This window comes from Condylura cristata, unplaced genomic scaffold (assembly GCF_000260355.1).
Source record: "Condylura cristata isolate star-nosed mole 26May11 unplaced genomic scaffold, ConCri1.0 scaffold00009, whole genome shotgun sequence".
In the NCBI taxonomy this organism is placed as follows: domain Eukaryota; kingdom Metazoa; phylum Chordata; class Mammalia; order Eulipotyphla; family Talpidae; genus Condylura; species Condylura cristata.
In genome coordinates, this window is record NW_004567110.1 from 48,539,136 (window position 1) to 48,555,083 (window position 15,948).

Consider the following 15,948-nt stretch of genomic DNA (forward strand, 5'->3'; position numbering starts at 1 on the left):
GGAATGTCAGAAAATAGGTGTTTGCTTTTAGTCTTTATGTTTTGTGGTACCTATTATGCCAAGAGATAAGTTATACAGGTGGTCAGGACCTTGCCTTCTTGGCATGCTGAGGATGACATGCAGGGGCCTGAGAGACACAGAGATTACTAGTTTCCTAGAACAAGATAAAGCTACAATCCAAAGAGTAAACAAAAAAACTTCATTTTTTCCAGAAGGAGGCAGACACAATGTCTAATATCTAGGGAAGAGGAAGCTATGAGAATGGAGACTGGAAGTTGAAAAGAAGCCCTTAGCTGGAAATAGTCTTACTATTCTTGGAGCTAATTTCTAAAGAATTTTGCTTGCTTGAGGACATAATGCAGGATAGAAATAAAAGTGACTTGCTAAGTGCATGCAGTGACATGTAAAGAAAGAATACCTTATAAAGTCTAATGCTATGCAGTTTACATTTAGCAGGCCAAATAATCTAGTTGTGTATTACTCCCTGTATTTATCCAGAGTACTTTGTAAAGTCTTGTGGTCTCATTTGGGCTTCTGGGAATTAAGAATCAAAAGCTTGAGCCACAATATTAAAGGGAAACAGTGTCCCCTGGAGGCCAAAGTGGCAATACCTAGAGACCGAAAGAAATAGAAGCCAGAACAAGGGAGATGTCAAGTTCTTTATAAACGCTAAGAAAATGTTTGCTAAGATTTAAAAAAAAAAAAAAAAGAAAAGAAAACCCTCTCATTTAAATATTTTAATAAATTGGTATGGATTTTTTTCTCTTAACATGATGAAAAATATTTTGTTTTGTTTTGCTTTGCAAAGAGGTTTTGTATCAGACTAAGGAAGGCCTTACCTACACAAAGTTCGTAAAGGTATTTTATATATAGCATATTTATAAACCATTATATGGATAGCCAGTTATCTCTGTGCTGGTTATGCTGAGTAATCTAGTTTTCTCCCAGTTATGTGAAATGTCAACGTCATCATGGGTGAAATTCTACATGTATGAACCTGGGATATTTTCTAGAATCTGTTCTACTCCTACTGATCTAGTTGTTTTTTCCCGATGGGTACCATACCACTTTATTAACTATATAGTTTTATTATTTTTATGAGTGGGACAATTATTGTAGGACAAATCTTATTTTGTAGTTACTTTTCAAGTAACTACAACAGTAAACTCCATGAGCAGAAAGACAATGTCTTTCCATCTTTGCTTTTTGCTCACTAAGCACTGTGTTTCACATACTGCAAATTCTCAATAAAGACTTGCTAAATGAGGGGAAGCCCTGGTCGCCTAGGAGTTAAGTCTCAGCACTATCATTGCTAGCCAGGGAGCTAACCCACATATGGAATAGCAGACACATTTCTCACCCACTGCTCCCCTTAGCAGTCTATTTCAATAATCTGCCTGTTCTGCTCCTCACTCTCTCTGGTGAATCCTCTCAATCCTCCATATACTTATGCCTTTGGCCTACACCTCAGTACCTTTACATACAAAAAATTTTTAAAAAGACTTTCTAAATGAATAGAATTTTTGTAAAGTTATGGGGGAGTATAATGGATCAGCCAGTACTTGATTCAGCTCCTTGTTCCATTTTAACTCCTAAAATATTATCCACCAATGTTAAAACTTATTGTTGGCATGGTTTGGTTTAATATGCTTTTTCTACTTGAGAGCACTAAGTCTTTCCTAACTGTATTGGAGATATAATAGGGTGGTCCCTAGGAAAGGGGAGGTTCCAGGTTCCCTGCCCCGTCCAAAAGGAGGGTAGAGCTGAACAATGAAGAGAAGAATCTGAAGAGGGAGAAGTAGGACAGAGAGTCAGAAGGTGACCTAAGGAAGGCACATGCAGCAGAGAGACATGTAAAGAAGCTTTCTTGTTTCTTGGTTGAAACAGATATGGGTCAGAGAACTGTGTGGAGATTCACTATGGCAGCATTTATCTTGATTTTGATTTTGTTCTTTTCCTCCCAGACTTGTCTGGCCATTTCTGACCCTGGGGACCCAAGTCTAAAGCTGGGAAGTGCTTTAGACTTGTGGCAGGCTTTCGGACCTTGCTTTGGGCCAATCCTTTTGGAGTACACTTTTACCCAGGAGGGGGTGGGTAACTTTGGGTCTTTATCTTTTCTGTATTGCACAGTAATTGTATTAATGTTCCTTTCCATTAAAGGTCTGATGCTTTGTCTTGATGAGGCAGATGGCAGAACCTATTTAGAGCAGGCAGGCTTCGGGGTTCTCACTACCTGTAACAGAGAGGCAATTTTTTTACTAAGTGACAATTTGATTAAAAATTTATTGTGTTCTTACAACACTGAAAAGTTCTATGCTAAGCATAAGAAGTTAGACAGATGTATGTGATCCTTGTTTTCGTTTTCTTTTTAGAAAAACCAGTTTAAAACACTTTTATTGCAGTAACAATAAATGTAGTATGGGTGAGGGGGTCTTGAGGGGTTAGCAGCAATAATTTGTCACTAAATTACTACACAGGAAAGTAAAGGGATGAGAAAGCAGAAGGAGAAGTCAGGAAATTTTGAGATCAGCAGGGGAAATTGAGCATCAAAAATGGAGATGCTGAAGTTGTGATGACCAGCATCATTTTCTTAAGCAAACTCAAGGATTTATCGTGATGACTGGGCTTTCATTGGGTGTTAAGTGTCTAAGAGTGGCACCTTCAACTTAAATTTTTGTTAAAGTACTTAAAGTTTAGAAAGAAGTTTGGATAACTGTGAGATTATAAAAGTCCTATACATGCATTAGAAAAAACACAGGATGGGACAAGGTGGTGGAAAGGTCAGGTCATAAAGATCTCTCTTCAGAGGTCCCTGCTGGCCTGGGGACAGATATGTCCAACATCACAGTGAAAAATTATCAGCTTTCAAAATCATTTCCAAAAGTGATTTGCCCATCCTCTGGGCAAAAGGACGGGACAGAGCAGTGGAGGCAAAAATTCTCTCTTCCCTTGGAAAGGGAAGGACTCTCTCAATATCACAATTCAGCCCTAAACAGTAGACTCTCAACATCACCAGAGGACTCTCTCAACATCACAATTCAGCCCTAAACAGTGCCTTCAATCTGCTATGGCTATGCAACACAATAGCAAGAATGTTTTATAATTAAAATTTCATATAAAATATTCTTGTACTCTCCCCATACTAATTCCTATTTTATAGTTAACCTATTGCTTGTGCTGCTAATATTTGCACTATATCCAAAAACTGAAACTGCATCTTCATACTCAGATGAAAACAAAGTAAGTAACTTGAGGTTTACAGCATACAGTTGTTTAGGTCAACATACATACAAGGAGACCCACTCTCTGTGACCTCTGCGACCCACTCCCCCATGCAACGCCCTCCCCCTACTCTTAAGATACATGTATTTTAGTAGAACATATACATTTCCATACAAATAAAAATACCAAGGCAAAATGTTATGAATACAAAGAGTGATAGGAGCTGAGTGACTAATTTAAACAGTGGAGGATGGAAATGTCATCCATAACCACCCGATACATCCCAGACTTTACCTTGATGCTCCAGCCATTATCAATGGCTAGTGACTGTCTAGCTTGATCCGCTAAAGACTTACAGACTTCTGTCACAGGGATCAAGAAAGAGCAGCTGAAGCCCCACAGGGTGGTTGAAAATTCAATGATCCAGGTTCAAAACTCTTTGACCTCTAGATATCTAATGTGTACATCTGTTAAATGCTTCCTAGTTTGAGGTTTGATCCAACAGACATATCCAGAATTATACAAGCAGTCCTTTATATTCCTATCTCACTAGTTATCCCTAATTCCCTGTAAATGAATTAGAGCATGTCCATTTGCATGAGAAAACTATGGCTTCGAAAAGTAAAACTTCTCGAGTGCTATCATACAGTTTATAAATAGTAGAGACAGGATTAAGTCAGAATGAGCGGGCACAAGTTCAATGGTACATCTTTTGTTTTACAGAAATAAATAACATTAAATATTCAGTCCTTTGCAAGTATGACGTTTGCTTAATTTGTAACTATGCCATTGCTATGAATTATCAAATTAGTAATTCAAAATGATCAACATTGGATGAATATTTTAAAATCTTTTAAAATTTGCAATTATATACATAACCACCTGTTGAAACAAGGTCAAAAAAACTAGTGATCTAATTATAGTTATTTATCAGTAATAAGATACAGTTTCACTAGAAACAAAGCCGAATTAGAGCAAAGAAATAAAAGCCATTCTTTTGTGAAAACAGTGATATTGGGGGGGGGGGGACAAACAAACATGTATTGTTTGATTATTGCTTTTTCTGGGTTTGCTTAAAGTGAAATCAAATTTGGCTTTTATTGATGTTACCTTCAGTTCAACTATTTTCAATTTTCAAATTCCTGAAATGAAGGCTGAGGTTAGCAAATAGAAACATTATCTTAATTGCTTTTGCAATGTTTCAGAAATTGTGCTATTTTCAAATTCTGTTAATTTAATAACAGTAGAGGAATGACAATGAGTAAGCAGGTCAAGAATCTGAGAAGACTCAATGATAGAATTTAAGCAGTAAGCGGAGCACTTATTTCGTAGCTTGCTTATGTGTGCCAAGTGTGGTGAGTGTTTACGGTTCACTCCACTGTACTCTATTTCAGAAAATTCAAAGATCATTCCTGATAGATGGCCTGACTTACTGGAAGTTAAGGCTCTAACTCCATATATCCTTGTTTTTTTTAATTTAGGAAATATTTACACATTTTACAAGATAGCAAATTCAGCTTCTAGAACAAGTCAATTATAAAATTCTGAAAAAAGAAAAATAGTAAAAGTAGTGCCCGGGAGTAAAGCAGACCTAAAGTATCTGAACAAACAAATGCACTGTGCAGATCTTACTTAGATTCTGACTTGAGCAAACCAACAATAAAATACTTTCAAGACAGCAATGAATTTGGTTATGGAACTGGCTATAATACTATATAACCTTGTGGAAAGTTGATTAAATGTTCATAACAAGTTGGGAATTTGGGAATATGGCTTTTGCCATACATAAGAAAATGTTCATACTTTAGAGATGGATCCTAAGAAAGGACAAAATTACAGATATGGGATTTGTTTTAAAATATTTCAGGAAAGTAAGAAAAATAAGTGACAGATGAAGTAAATGTCAGTACTTAATAATCACTGGGAAACTGAGTAATTTCCAGGGTACTGGGAATTTATTGCTTTTTTATGGAAACTTAAAATTCTCAAAATAAAAAGATTTTACAAATTATCCACACAATTTTAGATGTGGGGTTACAGTTATAACTCTGGCCCCTTCAGACCTGTGAAGAGTCTATGATGATCATCACAAACTGTATGAATAATTCTTTATGGATAAGGTTAGGTTAGTCTGTCTTGTAGTTTGTTTTGTTTGCCATTCATTGTGGTTTTAATGAACTCCAACCAGAGTCACCAAAAACCCTCATTTGCCAAAATTTCTGTGAAGGATAGCCCTGCTTCCATTCTTGACCTTCCTAGTGATTCTCCACTTACTACCTAGAGTTATATTTAAAATCGTAAGTCCAGTCATTTCATTTTCTCATTTTCTCCTTAAAACCTTTCAATGAATTCCAATTTCTGGAATAAAATAAAAAACTATAAAAGTCCTATGTTAACTACTCCTTATCTCTCTCTTGTGTTGCTTCTCAGCCACTGTCAGCATTCACTGTGCTCATGCCTTTTTGGCATCTTTCAGTCCTCCAGTGGCAAAGGTCTGCTGCCTGGCCAGTCATACTCCCAGAACTGGTCACTCTTCATGGGACATCATCTCCCAACACTTCACAAAATACTCCCCTACACATTGTTTTCTCCCTTAGATAAACATTTCTTTTGTCTTTTCACAACTAATTTGAGTTTGTTTCATGTTTGTATTTATTTCTCACTTCTTCATGTATATTGTTCACCACGGTATAGCTAATATTCATTCAGTGTATACTGAGCCAGTTATAAGACAGCTCCTGTCAAGTTTCTAGTTCCATAAATATCATGAATATACAATTTACCTTTGAATTATCAGAATGAGGGACTTTGGTGAACATTATCTAAGAAGTTAGATTAAACTTCAAGGAATTTGAAGTTAGGGTAGAAAGGACAGGGGGCATTTAATAGGAGAAACGTCAGCGTGTCGTAACAACTAGGCTACAGAGCAAAACTCTACAAAGAGGAGAGGTTGAGGCCACTGTGGATTCTTGCTGTATGTAATTTCACCAGCTTCCATGTCCCTGTAACATTGCTTCAGATAACAACCTGACTTCCACCCTAGTTCTGTGCTAGTAAAGCAGAAACTTGGCTAACAGAAGGGATCAGGGATAGGTTCCAGACAACGGACTGGGAAGTCACTCCCATGTGAGGGGCTGCACACTGGCAGAATACATGCAAGAATATACAGGTCTATTTTATAAATGAAGACCAGAGAAGTTATTAACCAGTCCCAAATCATATAACTACTAAGTAATAAAGTCAGGAGTTTATCTCAGGTCCCTCTGACTCCAAAGTCTAAGTTCTTTCCAGATACCATGCTTATAAAAGTCACAAAAACAAATGCTATAAAATTTCACTTACTCAACACTCTTGGGAATGAATCATGCTGGACAGATGAGTAAGGAAAAGGCCAGCTTCTAGGAAACAAACTTCTAAGGTTAGAACAGAGACTTCAGAAGCCTCTGGAGAAGAAGCTTTTCCTCCCTGCATTTGTTTCCCTTTTGGGCATCTGGCATTTGAAACCCAGCACACCTGGTATTGAACTGAGATGTTCTCCCTAAAATATCCAGTAAAAGATGACCATAGATCCCTTTTTTTCCATTTTGCGCACTCAAAGCACAAATGACACATTGATAATTAAAAATTAAGAAGTTTAGTACACACTAAGAGATGACATGAAATATTTACTGAAAATAAAACCAGTATGAAAAGTCAAATTTCTAAAGCACAGTTTCTGATATCAGATTGGGAAGTCATCCAGTGCTGAATCTCAGAACACTACCATTGGTCCTAGAGGGAGACAAGATTCTGCAGGCCTTCCATTCATTAATTTCTCAGCATATTGCTAACTCCAGGTGGCAATCAGTATTTATCTTGTCTTTAGTCTTAGAAAAGTTTCTAAATTCTACTTTCATATCTAAAAAGGGAATAGTAAAATTATTCACCTCATAAGATCAAATGGGGAGACTATAGAATATGGCACATAATAAGCAATCAAAAATTATTTTTGTGATAATTTTTCCCTTCTCCCATTTCTGTACCAGTAATTAATAATATTGAAGGTGACAACAGTAACGACTATAGCTAATGGTTGAAATTCACTATGTCCCAGGCACTTTTCTAGAACACTTCACCAATTCAATCCACCATAATCTTATAAGGTAGGTACAATGGCCACCTTCATTTTATAAGGACACTGAGATACCAAGAGGAAACAAGTCTCCCAAATTCAAAAGCTGGGACTCAATCTAACCAGCCAGGCTTTAGAACTAACACTTCTAACCACCATGTTATACAACATACACAATGAACTCTTCAGTGCTGAAATTACGCACCCAGACCTACACGGATTCCTCCACTGTTTTCCTTTTGGTTCATCTGCAACCCTAGCTAGGGCCTATTAAGATGACACTATAACAAAAAAAGATAGAATTAAAGGACATTATAAGAGTTTACAAAAAATAAAAAAGAGCCTACAAGTATATCCAATCATATAAAGAGTTGTAATTTATGATGAAAGATGCAGTTGTTTTATAATTATCAGTATTACTTGAGTTCTTAGAGTTCCAGAAGCAATTAAGAACATGTATAAAACTAGTTTCATTTCTGGTAGTATTAGTAAGAATAAGTAACTTTGCAAAGGAAGGGATTACATATAGGAGCAAGGTTTTTGTTTACTTTAATGTCAGTTAAACTGCATTAAAACAATAACTTACCAGTAAATAGTTAATATTTTCCGTTGTCATAGGACAATGATTAAGAACAAGAGTTATGAGCAGGCATGGGTGGAGTTTCCACAACATGAATTTACTAGTTGTTTGAACTTTGCCTTTATGTCTTCTCATCTATAAATGGAAATAATGATATTTATCATATGGGGCTATTGTTAGGTTTATGTAAGACAAAATAAGGTGCTTGGTATGGTTTCAGTTCATCATAAGTTTTCAAATTTTTTTGTATCTCAGTAGTGGCTGCAGAGCTTGCCATTTCGGACTGAGCTATGATTCACTTAAACAGTGCCACATTGCTAAACATCTGGACCATTTTCAATAATAAAAATAATTGTAAATATTTCCCAACAGGGTTAAATCCTATATGTGAGTTGGTGGATCAAAAGGTATCAATTGTAAATTTGTGACACAATTATCGAATGATCTACCAATATAATAATGAGAAGTTAAATGATAAGCTGTGTTGCCAATAATAGACATTACTTTAAAAATATAGTAGTTTTACAGGCCTCCAAAACCCCCAATTATTATTTTACTAATTAGAGGTTTCAACATTTCCTGTTATATTAGAAAGTTATCAGACTCTGTAACTTAAAGTATGAGATTGTCCAAGAAATACAGCAAGAATTAGAGTAGCTAAACATTTTGATGTAGCATATTATAGACATAGCATTTAAAGTCATCTATGAAAACATGAATTTTTTTTAGTGGTTTCAAAGTACTCTCTGGAGCCTCGCCTGTGGGGAGTGTTATAGGGGGTAAGGGTCACTGGCAGGTTGGAATAACTTTCATCCTTCCCTAATGCAACCACATTTGTCTGTTTTACATATTGAACTTACTGGTAAGTTCATCTAAAGAGTTCTGTGCCTAAAAACAAAGCCACAAGCACATTTTTTGCAAAGGTTTGAGATAACTGGTATTTATTTTGCAATGGATAGAGCTGGATAGATAAAGCGAGTTGGATCTCTCCCACACATCACATACAAAAATACATTATCAGCTGAATTAAAACAGCAAATGGAAAAGAATTTCCATAAACTACCAGAAAATAGAGCCAAGCATCAACTCCTTTTCAAGCCCACTGATAGAAGTAGAAATGATAATGAGGGGCACTAAATGTCTGTTGTTCTTTCTGAAGTGTGTCTTTAACCCAGATTCAAAATTATTTTAGAGCAAAGAACTATGAAAATTCTGCATACCAGTAAAAGCACCACAAGATGGCTTAGAACACTAACACTCCCACTATCAGCATTTTCAAAATATACATTCTAAATAAAATAATGTGCAAAACAAACAAATGTAACTGAAGGACATAGCCTAATATCTTTTCCTTTAAGGAAACTCTTGACTCTAGGCTTGTTTTTCTCCCTGTGTAGACATTCTGGAGCCATGACTGCTGCTCTCTGGAGTCACAATGTTATCAACATAGACTCTGAAAAGACCTAGAGTGGGAAAAGAACACTTACTTAGTTTATGCATCATTTCCTAAAGATACTTGACTATAGAATACCCCCCCTTCAACATTATACCATAAAATTATTGAAGAACATCTTCACAAATACCAGCCTATGGAAAAATTAGCATTTCCATATAGAAAAATACTATGTGAGAGGTGTCCCACTAATGGATGTACTATCCAATTACTGCTATTTTGCCAATGCTCAAAATGAGGTGTTCTCTGATGTTGTAATCTGCTGACACCTAGTGCTGACACTTTTAGTATACACACACAATTTCCTTTGATGTATTTCTATCCTCTTAAATAAAACCCAAGTGCAGAATACCTTGGATTTAAATTCTTGGTTACCGTTATTATAGTGCACTTACATTAGAATACAATAATAGGATATATGTAAATGATTCACAGTATTAAAAAAAAAGTTTTAAATTTTTGCTTTTTTTCTAACCTATTAAAATGTCTCATGAAACTATACATATGAAAAATGTATTAGATACTTCTTGTTCTGACATTTAATGCCATACTAATGAAAGGTACTGAATTAGACTCTGTTTAGGGGACAGATTTGGAAGGTTCAGAGAGATCAGGTTATTTTACAAAAAAAAATGAAGTCTATTACTGGAACAACTATTAAACATGGTTCTCTTAGTAAACTCTTGAACTTTTTCTTTTACCCCAAAATTACTCTCTGCCTTATAAAAGGAAAAAAGGATGAGAGGCAAAGGTAATACAAATGCATTCTCCTTTTCCAACAACAGTGGTTATTTGGTTCAGTAATTTATAACCTGTTAATTTGAATTGTGAATTGTTAGGTTTATGAAAATCAAGACAGCATCTGACCAACTTCTATATTTAAATTATCTCTGCATGTTTAATAATGTTAGTGCAAATGATGCCTACTTGTATATATTCCAACAGGGTATTTGTTGGTAGTTCAAGAAAACTAGATCTCATTATTTTAATAAAAATTTTGGTTCTATAAAATCCCAGTAAGTCAATTTTAATTGAGTATCATTTGATAACTCATTTAGTTTTATTAAGTTAGGCTTTGTATTTTGAGTAGAAAAATCCAAATTAAATAGCATCAAGTCTAACTATTGTTGAGAATCATAAAAACAATTCTTTGCCATGTATTTACCATGTCACTTACGCTACTAAATTGTGAGTTTAAGTATATGTATGTGTGCTTTGTGTAATTTCCATTTCTAGTAGGAATGTGGCACTGATAGTTAAAGTGCTGATTCTTTGTGGCATGCCTAGGCTACTGTGTGACCTGTTATCACTGCTATTAAAATTACTTTGAAATCTTTATCCATACACTTGTATATCCTTAGGTTTTCCTTTGATACAAAATCCTAACTCAATGTGAAGTCATGAACTCAAAACCCTCTTAAAGTACTCACTTGGACTACTGTTTTAGCTGAATATCAAAATTACAAATCTTGTAGAGAGTTGTATATTTTTAAGGAACCTATACCTGGTTCTCAGGCTGAGAAACACTAACATGGATTATGGCCATTCACTTGTTCAGTTATATTTGAGGCTACTGTGTGCCTGGCACAGGGAATCCAACAATCAACAACTGCTCTTCTGAACACCTTACAGTCTAATGGAGGAAGACAACAGACAAGTAACTATATAATTTCAGATACTGATAATGCTATAAAGAAAGTGAGCAGGATAAAGAGAATGCAGAATGAAAAGGATGAAGCTTCTTTTTCAGAAAGTTTAGTTAGGAATAGCTTTCATCAAGGGACACTTGTAACAGATACCTATTTTCCATAGCTTGGTAAAGTAGTACTAGAGCTTAAGACCTTAAGACAGGGATGTGCTGGCAGTGTTTGAGAATTAACAATTACCAAGGACACCAGTGTGGCAGAAGTCAGGAAAACAGTGACAGAGAAATGGTCAGAGGCCAGATCACACAGGGTCCTGATTTTAGTGATTCTTGGGGGGGTGGGAGGGGGGAGTGGGGGGGCTAGACTGTTTTAGATAGACTAGACTGAAATTCCTGTCTTTGAAACTTTTCATATCATTTTTACTGAGTTATCATTTACATACAACAAAAATGCACCCAATTAAGAGTACAAATTTGGGTGATTTTTATAAATATATATACATATCACTACCATCATCATCAAGATAAGAAATATTTCCATCCTCCCCCCAAATCTTCCTCTTTATTTTCATTCTTTGACCCCACCAGAGCCAGGGACTCATTGCAATTTAGGAATTCACTTTTAAGTAGACTTTGAGGATTAGATGTGTGCTCATACAGTAAGTATTAGTAATATGTGGCAACTGAAATTAACAACTCAGCTACATTCCAAGTATTTAATAGCCACATGTGAATATTGGCTACCATATTGCGCAGGGCAGGCATAAAACTTCCCCATCACCATAAACAGATGTACTGAGCAATACTGAGATGTTACCTCAGTGAAAGGTGACCTTCACTACATGAAGACAGGTCAGGCAGCCAAAATATCAAGTAAGGCATGCAAGTCACATTATCTAGTTTTATGTTACTATATGCTTGCTATCTTTATCACCCAGTAATTAATAAACTTCCTGCTTGAGCCAGAGTGTTGAAGAATGGCTATATGATAATAGTAACAATAATTATCAAGTTGTTCACTACATAGAAATTCTTACTCATCAGTAAATTTAAAGAACAGCCTATTTTTAATATAAGAAATGGCAGTTTCCCTTATAAGTGAGAAGGTGCAATTTTGTTTCATGTAAAGTCAATCCTCAAAATCTTAGTCTTACTAAATCTAGTATGTGGGGTTTTTTTTGTTTTTTGTTTTTGTTGATGAAACATATGCTGAAATACTGAAATTTAGTAAACCGAGTTGTGGGTACAGGAATATTTTTCAGGATTTTTTTTTTTTTTGGTATACTTTCAAATGTTTAAAATGTTTTTAAAGTAAAAAGTAAGCTTTCATTTAAAATGCTGGACAAGTGTATTTATTGTTCATGGTATGATTAAACAATACAAGTTAAAAACAGTAGCATAATGGTCAATATAGCCGAAGAATCAATACAGGATAAAAGTTAGAGGTAGACTGCTTGGGTTTCAATCACAATTACAGATTACTAGCAATGAGACACTGAGCAAGTTACTTAACCTTTCTGTATTCATTTCCTTATCTGTAAAATAAGGATACTGTAGGGACTAAACAAATGCACATTGAAACCCTGGTACATAGTAGATACTCAAGAAATAATAGCTATTATGTTGATGATAGTTTGGTTTCTTCAAAAAAGAAAAACCCTAACTAACCCCAAAAAACGTTAATAATTATAATTAAAAGATTATGATCTTTAATTGAAACACATTCATTTTCGTTTGTTACTTATAGTCTAAATATTCTACATCAAGCAATCCCTTTTGTAATTAAAAACAACAGAAACTAGGCCTTCCCTGGTGGCGCATCAGGTTAAAGTATAGCACTATGAGGTGATCTGCAGCCACAGGAGCACAAATTCGATTACCTGCCAGGGAGGTGACCCACATGGCATGACAGATCTATCTTGACCCACCCTCAACCCCCTCAGCAGTGTATTTCAGTCAATCTGCCTGTTCTGCTCCCCATTCTGTCTCTGGTGAATCCTCTCACCCCTCTGCACCTCTGTCCTGTACCCCAGTTCTTATATGCATAAATAGATAAATCTTTAAAAATAAAAATAAAATAAAAAGCCCTTGAATTTCTTTAGGTTTCTACAATACCTACTTTAGTATTTAAGTCTCTCCAACGCCTATCCTAAGCTCTTAACGAAAGCTTGTGACTCAAAGTTTGATTATCTGGGATAGGTACCTGAAGTAACAATTAACTTTTAGTATAGATGTATATTTTATATGAGAGAGTTTATGGTTGATAAAGTTCACAAATCTTCCTTACCTTTTCCAACATTAGAGAAAAAAAATTGTGACGATTACTCTGTTAAGTGGATGTCTTTTGCTTTTACATTTACAAGGTTTGCTAAAAACAGTACCAGAAGGTAGATGTGTCATATTAGGAATTATGAAAAAAATTTTTTTAAACATTTCTTGACTTTTTTTAAAAAAGATTTATTCATGCATACAGAACTGGGGTACAAGCCAGAGGTGCAGGGGCAGTTAGAGGCTGCTGAGGGGAGCAGTGGGCAAGACAGGAGAGGTCTGCCATACCATGTGGATCACCTCCAGGCTGGGGACTGAACTCACACTGAAGTGGCTGCATATATATATATATAAACATCCTAAATATATATATCAAGCATATACATATAAAATATATATTTATTTATATGTATAAAGCATATATAATATATATAAAGCATATGTATATAATATATATAACATCCTAAAATCTCTATATATTCTTTTTAGCCAAATTTTGACAATTCAGATACAAATGTTGCTAGGCTGACAGCAGAAAAGGTATATAGCAGAGCAGCTAAAATTAGGTGTCGTTTATTTTTCACATGTGGACTACTGAGATAAGAACATATAGTATCTATCCCACAAATATCTTGTGAAAGTTATTAGGCAATTAAGATCATAGAAATTGAGAGAAAGAAGGAAGCCTATGTGTCTCACTTGAACAGAATAGAGGCTTTCTGCATTTCTACTGCCTTATAAGAAATATTGTCATATTTGCCCTAACAAAATTTTCTTTATTTCATAGGCACCTGTGTCTTCTAAGTGCCTGTAAAGAAATAATTCATATGTAGAACTTGGCCTCGCTAATTTCACTTACCCCTATTTAACTTTCTTGCTTTCTGAACTTTAAATGCATTTACAAACTCATTAAATAAGTGATTTCCAGGTTAAATAACCTAATTCTACAATTACCTGAAAATTAATCTCCTCTCCCTCTCCATGTTAACTGTGCTGAACACATAGGTATCTTTACTACTCTCCTCAAAAGTATAGCTCTTAAAGTTAAGAGAACTATAGTAACAAATGAGCTTATGTATGGGATTTACTATGGGAAAAATATTTCCAAGTAACCAAGGTTCCACAGGAGAAATAAACTGGATCAGTCAAGCGGAGTGTGCCTAAAGAGTAGGAAAGGCTGCTCCTTTAGCTTCAGCAGGGTGGAAACTGGTCATTTTGTGAAGATATGTTTCAGAATGCCATATTCAGGTGCAAATTAAAACAAAAAAACAACACATTGATCATATATATCATCAATATGGAAAATTTGGCTTGGTGCTGTTAAAACAGAAGAGCATGACAGCATTACTAATAGCCTTTAGAGTGTCTGTACTACAGACTGTTCGTTTAAAAACATCACATTCTATTTACTAAAAAAAACTAAAATAATTTACATGGCAGCTGCAGAAGACTCAAAGGACTTCATGGGCGGCACTGATGTCTCTATTTTGTGCCAAAGGCTTCACAAATTTTGAAATACTTCAATTATCTAGGGCTTCGGAAAGCAGTAACTTCCAGAATGATAAGTGAAAAGGGCCTGACTGCAAATAATAAAGTAGCAATTAGCTTTCAGTTAACATATGAATGTGCTTTTGCACTTAGAGATAGTTTCCTGGTGTGTAGGTCAGAAAGCCCTACTGCTTGCTGCCTTAAGGGTAAACATGTTTACCACCCCTCTAATCACTAAGAAAAGATCTAAGAGTAACAGCTCTTTTTTTCTTTTGTATTGTAAAAGGCATTCTCTGAGTTTGAGATACACTGGCAATTTGACCTAGCACAAATTACTTAATTCCTTCTAATCTCCATTTCCATAATTGTAAATGGAGTCAACAATACTCCATGAAGGTGTTACAGTACTGGTATAAGGATGAGAAGTACAACCATTATGTAAAGTAGAAAGCAATAGTAACCAGAAGTTGGTTATAATTTACATAATAATGGCTTAAATTTTTCTCCCTGTCTGTAAAACGGGTATAGATATTGGTCTGAATGGTTATCTAGTCACTGGCTGTGGGAACTTGAGCAAGTCATTTCATTTCCTGACCTGTTTCCTAATAGGTTTATTACGAAGAGTACATGATATCGTGTATGAAAATATTGTGACAGACATTGAGAACTTAATAAATAGCTGGTATGATTAGTCTGGGGGGAGGTTTGTAAAGAGCAAACAATAGCTAATAGGCTTTGTAGATGGACATTATATCTAAACAAACCCACAGTAATGTTATTTGTACTATAAACTGCAAACACATAGGGACAGCAAAACAAATGGCGTCTCAACCATTACCAGTAGAGGATGGGGGAGCAGAAAAGGGGGATTCAGGAGCTTCAGAGGTTTAGAATAGCGGTAAGAACAAGACTAGACGAGACTAGAGAAAGGGTCTCTCAGAAAAAGACGAGTTAAGGAGCACTAAGATAATCTCCCCTTAAAAAAAATCTTCATCCTAGATTAGACCCTTTAATTGAACTTCCCAGCCCGCTATATCGCTAGACATTTATTTACTGTACCTTCTTCACAGAAAACCTTTCATTCCCCTCCCCTTCTAGGAGTCCTGAACTTCAGGCCCTCAGCTTCCGATACCCATTACCTTGAGCTCTGTCTGTACCAAGCTTTCCTGTATCCTTCCCTC

General features: G+C 35.5%; 1 long non-coding RNA gene across 2 annotated transcripts in view; it reads right to left on the reverse strand.

Annotated features, from left to right (window-relative positions):
• Positions 1-15,928, reverse strand: part of LOC105853418 — a 22,046-nt gene extending 6,118 nt beyond the window's left edge. For both annotated transcript variants that reach the window (XR_001145283.1, XR_001145282.1), the window contains exons 1-2: positions 15,827-15,928; positions 7,920-8,048 (exon numbers count right to left, since the gene is read on the reverse strand). This is a non-coding gene — a long non-coding RNA (uncharacterized LOC105853418). The remainder of the gene's footprint in view (positions 1-7,919; positions 8,049-15,826) is intronic.
• Between the last annotated feature and the right edge of the window lie 20 nt (positions 15,929-15,948).